This window comes from Magallana gigas, chromosome 10 (assembly GCF_963853765.1).
Source record: "Magallana gigas chromosome 10, xbMagGiga1.1, whole genome shotgun sequence".
Lineage (NCBI taxonomy): Eukaryota > Metazoa > Mollusca > Bivalvia > Ostreida > Ostreidae > Magallana > Magallana gigas.
Genome location: NC_088862.1, coordinates 9,918,960 through 9,935,264, shown reverse-complemented (window position 1 = coordinate 9,935,264; position 16,305 = coordinate 9,918,960). Strand labels below are relative to the sequence as shown.

Below are 16,305 nucleotides of genomic sequence, written 5' to 3'. Positions count from 1 at the left end.
GTCTGTCAAAATATGTTATATGCTAGCTTATATTCAGCATTAGGAGAACTGTATGTATACATGTACGATGTATTACAATTATAGCTTTCCTGTCTTTACTCCTGTTCTTGATAAAGTTGGTTTTTATACTACCCGTCTTCTTGGCACATCCTGTCCAGGTACACTTCCGCTTAAGGTTCTTGTCAGTTCGGGCCGGTTTCCATCAGCAAAAATTACGCGCCGCCTGAGTTGTTGTCGAAAGGGGTCTCTTACCATTGGTACCAGCAACCGGGAATTTCTATTTCTAAGGGGAATTAGAATAAAACATGTTCTGATACCATTCAAATTCGATTTGATTTTATTATCATTTCAATATTAGCCATATTTTTTTATTTGAAAGACTAAAACATCGCATAGTTTCCTAAAATAATGTTGCAAGCTATGTAAAGGTTCAGTAATCTAATTTTATTGTAGGTAACATCTTTGACCAATAAATGTAATATAGTAAAATTCTCTGCAAATTATTTTGACTCAGATATTCAATATTACATTCTCTGTTTTGTACAATTAAATTTTTGTTGGGTCTGCTACATGACTGGTTAAAAAACAAAACTACGCAAAACAGCAGAAAATCAAATTATCATTTCAAAAGTGGTTCAATAAGTTTTAATCCTGAAATGTCTCGTTTGGTCAAACATATTGAAATGGGAAAATATATTTTGTCAGTAACAATATTTAATAAATTAAGATGTATTTTAAGCGCTTGGGGAGAACTAACTTGAGTTACTGAGGCTGAGTTATTAATGTCATATTTCCGCAAAAGTGAAGATTTTAACAAAAAAAGTGCTTACTGTACCATTTGAACGTTATTTAAAGGATCTTTAAAAAATATTGGTTATCATCTATGAATTTCTTTGTTTATCTCTCAAAGTGTACTTCTCGAATATTTGACATGATATACATTAAAAAGGGCTGAATTAATATTATTAGTGTAGCCGTTATGGTATTCAAATTAAGATCACCATCAGCGTATGCTTTTTAAACCGAATTAATTTAGAGTATAACTTAGAGTTTACCGTATACTAATTGTAACCGTTTTAACTTGCACAGGATGAAGACCATCTTTAAATTATCCTAAAAGATGGCTTAAAGGTGCTTAGAAGTAGCTTAAAACGATTTTTAAGCCACCTAAAAGCTATATGTGCTGCTTAAAGAAAGCATAAAGATGGCTGAAAGGCAGCTTAAAGACTATCTTTAAGCCACCGTTAAGGACATCTTATTGTTCCTTAATGTCCAAACTTCTTTAAGCTACCTTTAAGCTACCTTTTAGCCACTTTTAGGTCATTGAAAAATCTCTTAGTTCCATCTTGTGCTTAATTTATAAAAAACATGTATTAATTTTATGATAAAAAAGGTACTAAAAAGTTTTTGTTCTAGAAAATAAATTGAAAAAAAAAATCAGAACGCCCAAGACGAGGATTGAAACCAGGATCCTTTGTATACCAGCTTCACCTCACTCCCTCTGCGCCACGGCCACTTATATTTTTTGTGTGCCTTTTATATCCTATAAATTAGTGGCTATTAGATCAATGTAGTGAGTGTGTATTTTTTTACTTGAAACAATTTTGACCTCCATTCAGTTTGTAACAATCAGTTACATCTAATTTATAAATTACATGCATGCATGTATTTAGAATGAAATACAGAACGTGGTCTTCAGTGAAAAAATATATATAATACCTAAATGGAAACCGTCAGGCTTACTAGTACTTAGTTAATATATGTAAACCAATTAGATATATGTCCATCTAATTCATAGCTAAATGATATACGAGGAGGAAGATGAAACTATTTCTTTTATTAAATGCATTGAAACTATTAGGGTAATATTTGTAAGCAATTTCCCGATTTTCATAATTACGGCACCGTTCCAGTATGTATGATTTTAATAATGTTGATCAATATACATTTACAACAGATCTAGAATAGCAAATGAAATGATATATGTTTAAATATTTAAATGTATACATGATTTTTAAACTATCAATTCTATAAAAAAAATATTACGAATTAATGGTGACGTATTTACTGCATGTGACAATTGCAAATGATGTATAAAATACTTGTGCATACAATTGTATGATGTACCAGGCCGGGTATGTGATATATTTACCCTTATACATATATTAAAATAATTAACCCCGATTTATGATCACCGGTACAGTAATTAATTAGCCTGTAGATTTTACTCTTACATACATGTATCTTTAATTTGTAGACGTAACATTTTTAAAACCCAGATTTAGTAAATAATACTTTGAAAATGAATTACAAATTAAGTATAAAAAACATTCATTCACTAGACTTATCCTATGCACGTACATACTAAGATTGCAACGCCTTTAGAAACCCTGACGTGCAACTGGGCACACGACCCACCTGCTTTGTATATCTTGTATATTATGTGTTAGTTTCAGGGGTTTTCTTAAGTTGGACAAACAAAATACTCTAAATAGATATACAAAAACGAACAAAACTTTGTCTAGACAAACAAAGCAGTAACATCCTGCCCGATATAAAAAAGGCGGTTGAGAATATTTTCATCTTAAACATTTATCTAGCAGATCTAGAATTAGACCTAGAGAGTTAGAAACAGAGACCTCACTTACCCTTACAATAATTTTGAAACAAAATATTAAAAAAATATAAAGAATTTTATAACGGCAATATGTGTCCATTGGAGCGGTGTTGATGATAGCGATATATGTTTAGTGGAGCGACAATTAAAACCGCCTGGAACACACACACACCCTTTTGGAAATTATATCATCACTCAAATCACCCCCTCCCATCCCTATAAAGGGGTTTTTGCATTTAATATATGTTTTCAAGATAAATCTGTTAAGCGTGTTCAAACTTGACTTAAAGGGAACTTAAATATGGTGTAAACTTAAAGACAACTTAAAGGGAGCGTAATGCAACTTAAAGATGCTTAAAGGTGGTTTTAAGGTGACTTAAAGAAGTTTGGACAATAAGGACCTATAAGCTCAGCTTAAAGGTGACTTAAAGGTGGCTTAAAGATTGTATATTCTTTACGCCACCTTTAAGTCACCTTAAGGACTTGCTTAAAGACTGGTGTTCGCCCTCTGTTAGAGCTTACCGTATACTGTTGTAACCGTTTTACTTAAATATTATCGTATATTTTTTAACGTATTAAAGTTAGAGTTTACCTTATACTGTTTGTAACCACTTTAACTTAGAGTTTACTATATACTTATTGTAACCGATTTAATTTAGAGGTCACCGTATACTTATTGTAACCGATTTAACTTATAAGAGTTCACCGTATACTTATTGTAACTGATTTAACTTATACATGTAGTTTATCGTACATTGTTTGTAACCGATAGCTACAGAGTTGCCGTCCCTGCGACGTCTGATCGTGTTTCTGATTAGAGCAACTGTAGTAGATGTGTTTTTAATTAAAATTAAGGTAATAAATAAAAACAAAATGTAAATAAATAAAAGTTTATCAAATTAAAATAAATGCTTATTCTTTCTTCTACTAACAAGGTATTTAGTTAGAGCTTTCCACCCCTTTAGATCCACACACACACACACACACACACATTTTACATTCATTGGTTGATATTGAAAATTTTCCGGTTTTATTGATCAAGAGTTTTCATTGTCTTGTGAACAGTATTCAGGTAGACCACTCTCAGAATTTGAACAACGAAGTTTTTTTTTCATGGATTTGTCAAATATTTTATTCCTTTTATTCTGAAGACCTAAAGACATCCAGACATTGTAAGTTTCTATTTCAACCATTTACTAATATTATAGAAAACTCGAGCTTATATTATGAACTATCAAGATTGAGAATTAAGAAGGAATTACTTTGTAAATATTGTATATATCAGATGATGATAAATCTGATATGTAAAACGGTATTATTTTATTGTGTCAGATGTAGGTAAATCTGATTGACAGGCTAATGAAATACAGCTTAATATATAAAAGTAAATATTTCTAATGAAATATTAAAGTGTTTTATATTGTAAATAGGAAATATATGTAAAAAACATGTATTTAGAGATATATTTAATATTCAGATCAATTAACATAAGTTATTGAAGATAATTAAACGGTGTTTGGAACCGGACTCCATTCCATAAATTGGTATGATTAATAATTGTGTATTTAAATATTTAATTGTAAAAGAAAGATAACTTTTGTATGTTAAAATTGATATGAGTTATTTCCCTTAATTGTGTCTTTCTGATCTTGGACTGAATGAAATAAAATGTATATGGGAATGATGAAATGTGTATATTTCAATGGAAATTTATAGATAATTCTATTGTTATAATGTATAAATGTATTTTATGACTTGATATTATACCATTATGTTATATTTATTTCATCATAATACATTACAGAGTCTAAAAATATAACATCATTTAAGAAATTTGGATTAAGGATTGCCTTCATTATTGCTGGGAAATCCCGTTACACAACGACAGCTTCCACCTCCACATCACCAAAATGAAGACAGCAATCAACAGCAATAGACATATGGCTTAAACAATAATAAACATCTCGTTAGAAACAGTCACATAATTTTAACGTTTAAATAAAGCAAAGATGCCTGTATCATTACGTACATTGTAAATATCGTACGCATTTTTTCTGTAGAGCTGAATCTAAATCAATGTTATCGCCAAAAGAATCATTCGTTTTATATCTTCGTGTAGTTGTCATTGATTTTATCAAAGATTACTGGTTTTATTTTTTGACACTGACAGTAATCTGTTTCAACCAAATCTTTTACACTTATAACATTTTATTTTGCTTGCAATTTCTTTTTTTTAGAGTCTCACTTACCTACAACAATTCCAGCTATTCCGCCTGTTGTCAAATTTTCGCTAACGTGCCTCTCAGGAGCTTTAAACAAAAGTAAAACAGTATTTAATACAGAAAATACTTATAATTGTAATATGGTCGAACAGTTCAATTTTGTATTTGTCTTCTTTTTTCTGCAGAGCAATTATTTCAGACTAGCAATTACTAGGAATGGATGGGAATGCACTTTTAAGTATAACAAAAAGTACACAAGGTACAAGAGTGAAATGTCTTTAAATCACTGTTACATGTACTTACCTCCGGTCCTGAAAGAGTAATAAAACGGATCACTTATGACCCCTTTGTCGTATTCAACTAAAAAGCTAACGTTGTAAGCGGTGAGGGGCTGAAGTCCAAGAAGGTCGTACTTGTCCGCGGAGGGATTTATCAACTTCTCGTGATCCTGACCATCGTTGTATTTCAGTATAATGTTCTGTCGTCTGTAGCATGAATTGGTCAAATTAAAGCTAAAACGGACGGCGTTCCCTGTGTTTTGAAGAAGATTGACGTCCTTCACAGCTTGATCTTCTCGCATTGAAGAAAAATATTACTTGTAAAAAAGTTAATATAGCTGAATATTTGTTAAGGTGTATGCAATACACAATGACATAATTATAATTGTACACAAAAATGTCACAGTGTTAAATTTTAAATGTTAAAAAGATACTGATCTTAACTTGGAAACGTTTAATTTCAATCATTTTACTTGAAGATGAAAATAATGAATGCCTTTTACATTGACCAATTCCTTTAAAACTGTTCGAATTGACGTCAATTGTTTTTCGAGACTGAAGCATGGCACCGTTGTATGCAATAATTTCCACTTCAAAGCGATCGGTAGCTTGCCTTGATTTTTGGACCATAAACCAGCAATTGTTAATTTCTAACTCGTGTTGGTAAAAATAAAACGTATCCCGAACTCCATAGAGTTCATTCGGAAATCCTCTTTCCTGAAAAAGCAAATTGTTGATAATAATTAGTTTTATTAATAGAAATGTTTTCAGGTAAATACCATTCCTATAAATGAATAGGAAGTTTCTCAGTTTTTGACAGTATTAATGACTCAAAATGTTGATACTATCTAATTAAGGACTATGATCGATAAAACTATCTAATTTCATACGTTTCACTGGTACTAAATAGGCAATGTTTTCTTTAATTTGCCAACGGGCCATAGTTTTTAAATAGAATTATGCAACATTGAGTAGTTTTAGTATTTTAATGAAAGAGCTGCGAGAGACAAGTTAACATACTTACCACGTTCGATGTGTTTACTGGAACACTGCCGTTTGCTGCTATGGTGTTTTTGGATTTGTTAATGATTTTGAAAGAGATTTGAGATATGCCGCTATGTTCATCCGCAGTTTTAAACCATAATCTAAAAAATTCAATTAGTAACATTATAAAACAGCCACATTCTAATCAAATACCGTGGTCATGTGTGCAGTTTTTACCATATTTGTGCTCAGGTTAATGACAAAATGCCAGTGAAGTGTTTCCTAATCTAGTCGTTATTACTGAAGGTTAAAAATACTTCTAAACATTGTAACTACATGTATGACAACATTCAAAGGTCATATATAGCAATAAAATCGTTATCCTGTAACACAAAAGTGTGTAGACAAATTTAATACCGCCACTAAACAATCTATTTATAGCTTTCCCGTGGGTAAAAGTAGTGCCAGACATTTTGCGGAGAAAATGTTTTGAGATTGGATAAATATTACTCATCTTTTTTCAAAGAACATACCAAAATTCGCTAAGTAGGTTTAAACGCTTTATTAAATCTAACACGTGCTGACATTTACATGTGCTCACATGCCGTGATCAAATCTAATATGCGTTACTGAATACTGAACGTCACAGATTTCCACTGCAAACATAAAGGGAGATATAAAATGAATGTTAATAGTAGCTATTATTATCTGTCATGTAGAAATACTTACGTTTTATTAATAATAATAAATGTATAAATTAACAAGCTAACCGAAGAATGCTTTACATACGTTCAATTAAAAAAAAATAGGTGTAAAAATTGTTTAGTTGTCATAAAGATCAGCTGATGTCAACTATTTTAACATATGTAAACTCTATTTTTTAGAAGAAAAGAAATCTATGTCATACGCACTTGCTCCCGTATATATATTATATCCTGCATAAAACTCTGGTCATAAATGGATGGCTTACTGGAGTCAAATCCGAGAGGAAGAGAAGAAAGTTTAACGTTTCCAATCTTGTCTTCGGCCTTTACCCACAACGTGACAAAGTCACCCTCTGAAACAGTTTTCGCCAATGGAAAGGAAGCAGTGGTTTTAATATTTTGGTCTACCCAACTAACTTCTGTGTTGACGTCAACCTTCTGCTGTCCAGTTTCATCAAGGTAAGTTTGAAATCTAAATTTTTATAGGCACTTTTTTAAATATAAGAACCAGCATGCTTAGTTTTATATAGGTTTCTAAATAATACTATAATTATAAAGTACTGGAAGTTTAATTGACACCTAGTTATTAGATAACTTTAAATACGATTAAATTTTTCTTTTGTAGCTGAACATATAAACTTACGTGTGAAAAAATGCGTGCAATTGTATTCTAGGATAGAGGATGAGATGGTAAAATTCATCATTTAAAGATTACATTATTCGTAACTAACTTTGTTATTCCGAGTTCATTTGGAATCAAACTTCCAGTCAGACCGTTTCCGCCAACAACGTTATCTTTCACGTTGACAGTCTTGGGGAATTTAGTGTCGCCTGTATTAATGTCCTGTAGTTGAGGAGTATATTTCTCAATGTTCTTAAGAAATCCCCCCTCATGATGTAAACGATTGATAAAATGACCTCTCCAGGAGAATTCTAAATTAAGGCCACTCTGCGAAGAGGAGGATAAGACTTTCCATTTAAAGCCTGTGTTTTGGACCCAGACAGCGCTTTAATGTCATCATCCCCTGTTTGTATCTCTGTTGTTGAACTTGGATCGTAAACTACGTATCGAGAGACGTAGTCTGAATTATTGGCTTGGTCTGAAGCTTCTAATATCATAGCAAATGCACCCGGGCTTTGTGGTGTGTAAGACATTGACAACTCCCCACCAGTGTGATTAAACTTTTGACTGAATATGGGATCTAGGAATGGGTTGCAATCGGGTCCAAGCTGTGGATTTATACAATCTGTTTTGCTCAATGTTGCATATCGCTGTGTTCCGCTCTTGTTTTGAGTTCAAATATTTCCCAGTTGTACGACTCCATTCCTGATAGAGAGTCAACAGATCCCGACCAACGAGTAACAATCTGAGTCTGAAATTTAATTGTTTCATATTTAGATGATTTGTTTTGGTTTATTATCAAAAACAAGAGATATTTTTAGTGCACTGGTATCTTAAAAACACAATTATCAATGTTAATTATGCCAAATCTTTTATCAAGTATTTATGTGAACTAATTTTGAATCATTATGATTTGCATGTACTAACTTATTTAATTTTCTTTTAAACAACACAAATCTGTGATTTAAGAAACGATTTTGCTGTCCATTCATTTGCGGAAACAATGTAATGAAATTCATGTTAGCAAAATCAAAGGCAAGGTTTCAATTGTTTTAAGCAAGGTGCTTTATATGAGACGGCAAACTAAAAAGTCGTATAATTCTCAGTTCCAAGAATAAAAAAGCAATCTCTCTCTCTCTCTCTCTCATTTCAGCTATTAACTTATATATAAAACGAGGAACTCTAATCTGAGCAATAGTCTCCATAAATGATTCGTTGACGTTTTAATGACATGTATAAGGAACAATATAAGATACAAAACATCTTACTCTTGTGAACGGTTCATCGACAATGAAGGCTGTGTTGGTGTTTACTATAGGTTTGTCCAGATCTATTCTGTATGTAACAGAAGACTGCGACGCCGTAGAGCTCTGTTGTCTGAATGGTAGACAGACATTTCCTCTCAGATATTCAAACCCACCATTCTCAACCTGAAATGTCAATTTGAATCTTAAACAAAAGAGTGTAAGTATTCAATGTTCAGAAATTCTACATCATATGTATGAAAACATCTTAGGTAAAGATATGTTTTGACAGGTTACACTAAACAAAAGAAATAATCTAAACCATAGCACTCTCTTTAAATTATATGTAAATCAAGAAAATAATTATAATTTAAGAAAAAGTTATCAAAATGAATTTCAATATTGCTCCATTTAAATGTAAGACATTTTAAAGATTCGTGATTGTAAAGGTCAGGTTCAGCTGATTGAAATTTCCATCAATATTACTTGTGATTAATGTTACTATTTATCCATCGTTTTCAAATTGAAAACCATTCCATTAGATGTTAAGAATTGTAAAGAACTCATTTGTTTTTGTTTTGCCAGCGAGCTGTTAGATTCCCATTTTAAACCTTACATTTTACCGCCTGTTTTATAGAAGAAAAAAATTTATTTACACATCTCCACTGTCGATGGTCAAAACGTTGGTGAACTCTATCTGACATTCCTTTAAGATGCTTCCTGGATTGTTTGACGAAACCTCACTACATGTGCTAGAGTTTCCTTCCTTTCTGGTAAGTGCATTGTCTTTAAAAAGACACGAAATACAGAAACACTCAAAGCACATTTAATAATAAGCAAATGAGAGGTTAATAAATATGTTTTTCTTGATATATTGTCAATTGTAAAATGCAAGGTTTGACAAATTTTAAGAGTAAAGCTTGGTCGTAACAAAGTCAAATCTGGACGAGATAGTTGGTTGTCATAGCAAAAAATAAAAGCCCGAAATGTCTCCTTTAACCGGGTGTTGATCAAAAAGCTAGAATTAAACAATAAATATACTTCAGATATGTACAAATAAGGGTCACTAATAACACAATCAAATACTTATGATTTTTTCCAATTGCCACTCCATTGTTGCTACAGCCACTCCAATCTTGAAGCTAGTGACATAGCTAGGTGACGCAGATAGCTTAGACCTCATGCCAAATGCTGCGGACACAGTTCCGCTGATTTAATTGAATCGATTGAAATTAGCCCAGATGGAGGCGCTATCACCACTTCCGGTACCACTTTCAGTCGTGAAGTCAGTAGTTTAGTTATAAATATCCATCATTTTCATTGGATGGTTATAAGCCAGCACTGCTGATGCCAAAGTGATAATAGGTGAAGTCAGGACTAAAACAGTTCAAGGATAATTCATTAATAACAAAAAGCGAGCTCTTGAGGTCGCTCACTACACCTCAAATCGGCAGAACATTACTTGATTAGGAAAAATGGCACCATATATAAGATTTTACTTATTTGTTTTCAGATAAAGTCTCGTCCGATTTAGTCGGGGAAAAACTTTAAAAAAGGCAAATAATTATTATTTGGTCAAGCATGGTTTTTTAACATAATTAAAGTGTGTTGATTCCAAAAAAATATGCTGGCCTTCATGAAAATGGCGTTAAGTAGCTCAAAATGGCGATTCAAAATGGCGGACAACCAAATTTTATATTTGTTTCTTAAAGTTTTTCAATATTGACAAACAATAATGAAATGATCCAGCTTAGTATTTTATCATATCTAAAGTGTGCTAAATTTGAAAATAAAATTGCTGGCCTTCCCGAAAAAGCGTTAATTAGGTCAACATGGCGATTCAAAATGGCAGATATCCAGATTTTATAATATTTTTCTTAAAAAATTTAAACTAGGGAAAACGCATAAAAATAAAAAATAAATTCAGCCGCAAAGTTATTTTTCAATATTAATTAAGGCGTGCTTAGTATGAAAAATAGGCTTGCTATTACAAAAAGTGCAATAAGTAGGTCAAAATGGCGGTCAAAATGGTCGACAGGCAAATTCTATAATTCTCGTAAGTCTTAAAAATTGAGGTAACAAACGAATATGAATTGGTTCAGCATTGCATTTTATCATAACAAAGGTGTGCTGAATCCTACAAAATATGTTGATCGCGATAAATAGTTAAAAATGGTGGATAGCCAGATTTCATCATTTTTCGTCTCACAGTCTCTTTAATGAAAAAAATAACAATACAAAATCACTAATTGGTCTAGCAAACAAATTTATCATAATTAGGGTGTGCCAAGTTTGATAAAATGTGTTGGTATTCAAGAAAATGACGTTAATTTTGTCAAAATGGCAATTCAAATTGATGTATTCTAGTAGCCAAATTTCACTAATCTCTATATAGACTACTAAAGGCCTTTTAAATGGGGAAAATGTTTGAATATAATAATTTCGAACTAGTGATGTAACTGACAATCAAATCTGAACACTTGTATCAATAGAAAAAACTTCACCAGCTTTTTATTTGGAAAAGAAATTTTCTGTTTTCCCTTATTAATCTACAGTATATAATTATATTTTTTATACAATCTTTTTTTAGACGGGGTCACGTGACCCAGTCTATTAGTTTACTGTCAGCCGAAGTCTCAAACCGTTCAAAGGCACGCGTAGAACACACGAATTGAGTCTATGCGTAAGAAAATAGTGCAGAAAGTTTTCATGCATTTCAGTAAATATATATTATAAAAACACGCGTTAATTCTTTTTGAGTCGTCTGTGTATAAACCACATTCTATTTAGAAAATAAATAGTTTTATTGATCAAAATATTCTTGCTCAGGTTCAAATGTGGAATGATTTACGTAACTGAATGAACAACGCCGTTGACGATTAAGTTGGTGTTCGAGCTCAATAATCAAAAGAAGAGGTTGAAGGTTGAATCAAAAGTAAAGTTCCCAAACGCAATGTGCCTTTTTTGAAAAGTCATGAATTTTATTTCGACAATCTTTCACCTGAATACTACCGAACTCCATGCGCAAGCCGGAGTTAAAATCAGGACGGATTATACACAGATGTCTTGCATTTTAAATAGGTGTTTCAGTGGCTTGCAGTCTACTTCCAGTATGACTGCTTTTCGTCTCTAAAGGAATTTTGTACATAGAAAATAAAAACAAGTCGAATTTGCCTTCTCGTTTGTTGGCTTTTTAGTTAATTAAACTGAATTTAAATTTTGAACAATGCATTGTAAACAAAATCAATATAGTTTATACATTTTGGGTTACCAATTTATCATATAATATATACAATCTTATCGATTGGAGAAGCAAGTTAATTGTTAATGTTCATGTTATCCGGCTTAGTTGGAATCAGGCTTGGGGTGAATTACATTGTAAAGTAATGCATTACATTACCATTACTTTATGAATTAGGGCATTAAATTACCATTACCATTAGTTAATTTTCTTAATGTAATGCATTACATTTACCATTACTTTGTGAAAAGTCAATAAGTTTTAAAAAAGTAATTTAAAAGCCAAATAAAGAGAGAGTTTGTGTAAATGTTTCATGAATAAAACATGCTTAAACATATTTACAGGTTTATGTTCACTCTCAGGTTCAAATTTAATGACTTATACAAGATTGCTGTTGCACTTGTAGTTCTCAAAATAAGGTTGATCCCGTAACATTTACTCGCTAATGGCGGAGATGCCAATCTCTGTTATTTATATTCTCTGATGTTCGGAGTATGATTTTTAATGAAAGGAACGGTTGTATCGTAATTCATGTAGGTGATGCACGCGTTTACACAAAAAAGTAGTAAGTGGCGAACGGATTTATATTTACCTATTAATTTTGCATGAATCGCTGCAAGAAAATCGTGTCAGATAAGTCGGTCTAAAAAATCAAAATGGCGACCGTGACAAAACTTTTTATCGTTAGAGAACTTAAAATCTTATTGCAAAAAGATATATGTCTAGCGTCAGATGCCTGAGTTTGTTATTGGGTATACAAATGTTCATTTTGTAAATTCAGCAGTTTGAGAATTTTCGGGGTTTTCATAAACCTTGTACCATGTATAACGGATACCGTCCGACTTGTGGATTTTCTTTTGGATCACAAAATGAAATAAATCTAATTATTTAAATTATCTACCTTGATATAGTTATTTTATTTTCCCGGTTAGTAGTAAATTTTTAAAATTTGTCCTTGGGCCTTTTTTTACATAAAATACCGTTGCGTCAATTTTCTACAATTATGAAGGTTGGAATTGAGTAAAATTAAGACAAAGTATGAGACAATTGCAAAAAAGCTAAAGTATCATAGATTGAAACAACTAATTCAAACTCATAATTTGGGAAGCATATACGAGCAAATCAAGGACAATTACTAATTCAAACTTTCAGGATTCCGTCTTTCAGTACTCTCAGTACTTTGATTGAATGCTTGTGATTTGAAATTTGCAAATGTCTTCACCCGGGAAGTAGGCACGTTTACATTCACACAGAAAGGTTCTGCAACCTGTGGGACAGTTGCAAGCTATCAAATCTATGAGAGCTTAAGGTATAAGATCTTAAGGTCATAAGCTCCAGCAACAAACAACCATCACTTAATTTTTTTATCCCATCTCGGCTGGGCATAGTAATATGGGCATGCTTATATACATGTATGCCTGTCTCCCTATCATCACCTTGGTGTGTGTTTGGTTCATAAGCAACGTAAGGCAAATCCGTAGTTGGGGCATATTTCCGGGCTTTGATTTTCTGAAGAAAGCAAATTTAACCGTATCATTGGGCAATGTGTCTTGATTATCCATATAACTAAAGAACTTCTCGAACTCTTTGATTTTCTGGTCAGTTAATCCCCCTTTTCATACTTGTTTCTGTTCACTTATTATGTCGATTTTCTCGATATGCTGTAGAAATAAGAAGTTGTGTCACACCACATCAGTAAATGAAATGAACCAAGTGCTAATTCAAAGTCCTATAAAAGGGTAACATTTTCTCTTCAACAACATTGATATGGATGTTTATCGGCTTTAAAGAGGTTCATACATCCATCAGCAAACTTAGTTGTGAGAATATGTTGCAAATTATAACACTCGTATGGTCTAGCATAAAGAAGCCTCAACTTTTCCTCTCAATATGGACACGCATTGCTATACTTTCCTCAGCAAATTTTGCCAAACACATGTTAACAATTTTGCAAGAGGTTATTTTTATCTTTAACAAAGACATAGACAGTTTGAATCCTTATACAATATATAAATTGTCCCTAGTAATGTTACAAGAGTAAAATTCTTTGGGTTGCCCAAAACATATTGCACATACCTATTACTATATATGAAGCTGGACGAAATGTTGATCTCGGCTCATTTTGAAACACGAGCTTTTAAAGTGTATATGATGATATATTAGTTAGATGTATTTACTGGAAAGGTATTAAAGGAAGAGACATACATATACTAAAATAGTTCTTCATGTGGTACACTATTCCTAAGTACCTGATTGTATTTATGATATCATATAAGCTTATGACATCGATGTCTTTAAATCCTAAAACACCAGTTTTATAGTGCAGAAATATTTCTCCTCTCTCAAACTTTGCTTTGTAAGCATCTGTTGTATTTCACGAATTTGCAGGTCGAAGAAATCGGTACATAAAGTATAATTAAAGAAAAAACCCAAAAAGGTTTAGGAACAAGACGGATATTGAAAAGCATGAACACAGATTGTTTAAATAAGATACCGGTATACACCTTATTAAGTCAAAACGGAAAAAATTAATAATTTTTAGTAAAATATGGAACTTTTTTTTTCTTTGTTAAAGTGTTCCAAGCTAATTTTTCATGTGCGTATTTGTATAATGTAATATTTACACGTTTCATCCCTGTAAACGGCTTTAAAATAGAATTATGAATTCTGGCTGTCGGCCATTTTGAAACGCCATTTTGACCCAAATAACGCCATTTTTGTAAGCATATATCGTCAAAACCAGTATACCCTAATTATGCATAAAAACATTTTGTTGGACCGGACTTTTGTTGTTTTAATGCTTTGTTTCTTGTTAAAAAACTTATATAGAAAGTGATGAAATCTGGCTGTAGGCCATTTAAAATCGCCATTTTGACTTATTTTAAGGAATTTCCGTCATAGCTAGCATATTTCTTAAGACTCAGCATTTCTTAGTTATATTGATAAACTTTGCTGGACCAAATTAAACTTGTTGGTCTCATGCTTTTTTCCGTTTTAAGAAACGTTACAGGAAAAAATATGAAATCTGGCTGTCCGCCATTTTGACATAAAAAGCATCGCTTTAGTGGAAACCAGCATGATTCCTCAGACTTAGCACGTCTTATTTATGATTTGAAAATTTATTTTAAAAATTATAATTGCTTGTTTCTCGCTTTCTCACCATTTAAGAAACTAAAGGGGAAAATATAAAATATGGATGTCCACCGTTATGAATCTCTATTTTTTTAAAGATAATTTACGACATTTTCTTGAAAATGGCATAATATTCCTGACTATCCACAGCTAAGTTATGATTAAAAACTTAGCTGGACTGAATATTCATTGTTTGTCTCACGCTTTATATCCATTTTAGAAATATAAGACGAATTAACAAAATTTTGTTATCTGCCATTTTTAATCGCCACTTTGACCTAATTAACCACATTTGTGGAAAGCCAGCATAATTTGTAAGACTCAGCACACATTTGATATGATGAAATACTATTTTGGATCAATTCATTAGTGTTTGTCATTATTTTTTCCCATTGAGGAACCTTTAACAAAAAATTTGAAGATTGGCTGTCCGCCATTTTGACCTACTTAACGCCTTTTTCATGAAAGCATATTTTTTTTTAGACTCAGCATACTTTAATTATGATAAAAAACCATGCTGGACCAAATAATATTTATTTGCCGTTAAAACGTATTTCTATAGCTCTTTTTAGAAATTAGGACTAGACTAATATGTTTAATCAAAAATTCAATTATTTTCGACGATTTTCCCTCTATATTCGTTAAATACAACTGCATCTATCAACATTCACCATTTTTATTTCAAAACTGTTTAAATTGAAATGATATTAAATGTGACATCAAGACTTTTCAGTCATGATAAATCCTGTTCTTTAAAGTTTCTTTGAAACTATGGACGGTTAGCATATGACACAGCTACGAAATATGTTTTTCTTTACGAATAAAGTTTCGTTTATTTGTATTAAATATTGAAGGGATGGATAGAAATTATGAAAATGGTTAATACCTTCATTAAAACAGTCGTCTTAGAATTTTCAATTGAAAGATATCTTCATATATTGAGTTTAAAAAAAAAATGATGTCCACAATCATCAAATTCAATCTTTAAAATTAAAAGGAGGCAATTTTACTAACTACGCTTATTATAAAAGCTGTCAGACAGCATTTTTTTTTCAAAAAAAAATATAATGCTTTTCAAAATCGAGACAAATTAAAAGTTTGAAGTAAGAAAAACCCAGTCCAATAAACTTGTTTGCCAATCATTTGTCTTTTTCTTTTTCTTATTCTACCGAATGCGAACATGTATATATATATTTTTAGAAAGCTACCAGATACACAGAGAAAAATATCAAAGCAATCCAAAGTTGCCTATCTAAGCACT

The 16,305-nt window shown here is 31.8% G+C and overlaps 1 protein-coding gene and 1 long non-coding RNA gene across 3 annotated transcripts in view; both read right to left on the bottom strand.

Moving 5' to 3' along the window:
* The window catches only part of LOC117684039 (uncharacterized), a 168,959-nt gene that overhangs the window by 95,678 nt on the left and 56,976 nt on the right, over window positions 1-16,305 (bottom strand). The window lies entirely within an intron of this gene.
* LOC136272038 (uncharacterized) lies at window positions 4,870-5,828 on the bottom strand. Its single transcript, XR_010709919.1, has 3 exons — window positions 5,621-5,828; window positions 5,143-5,409; window positions 4,870-4,926 (listed from the first exon to the last, which is right to left on the bottom strand). It is a non-coding gene; the product is annotated as an uncharacterized lncRNA (long non-coding RNA).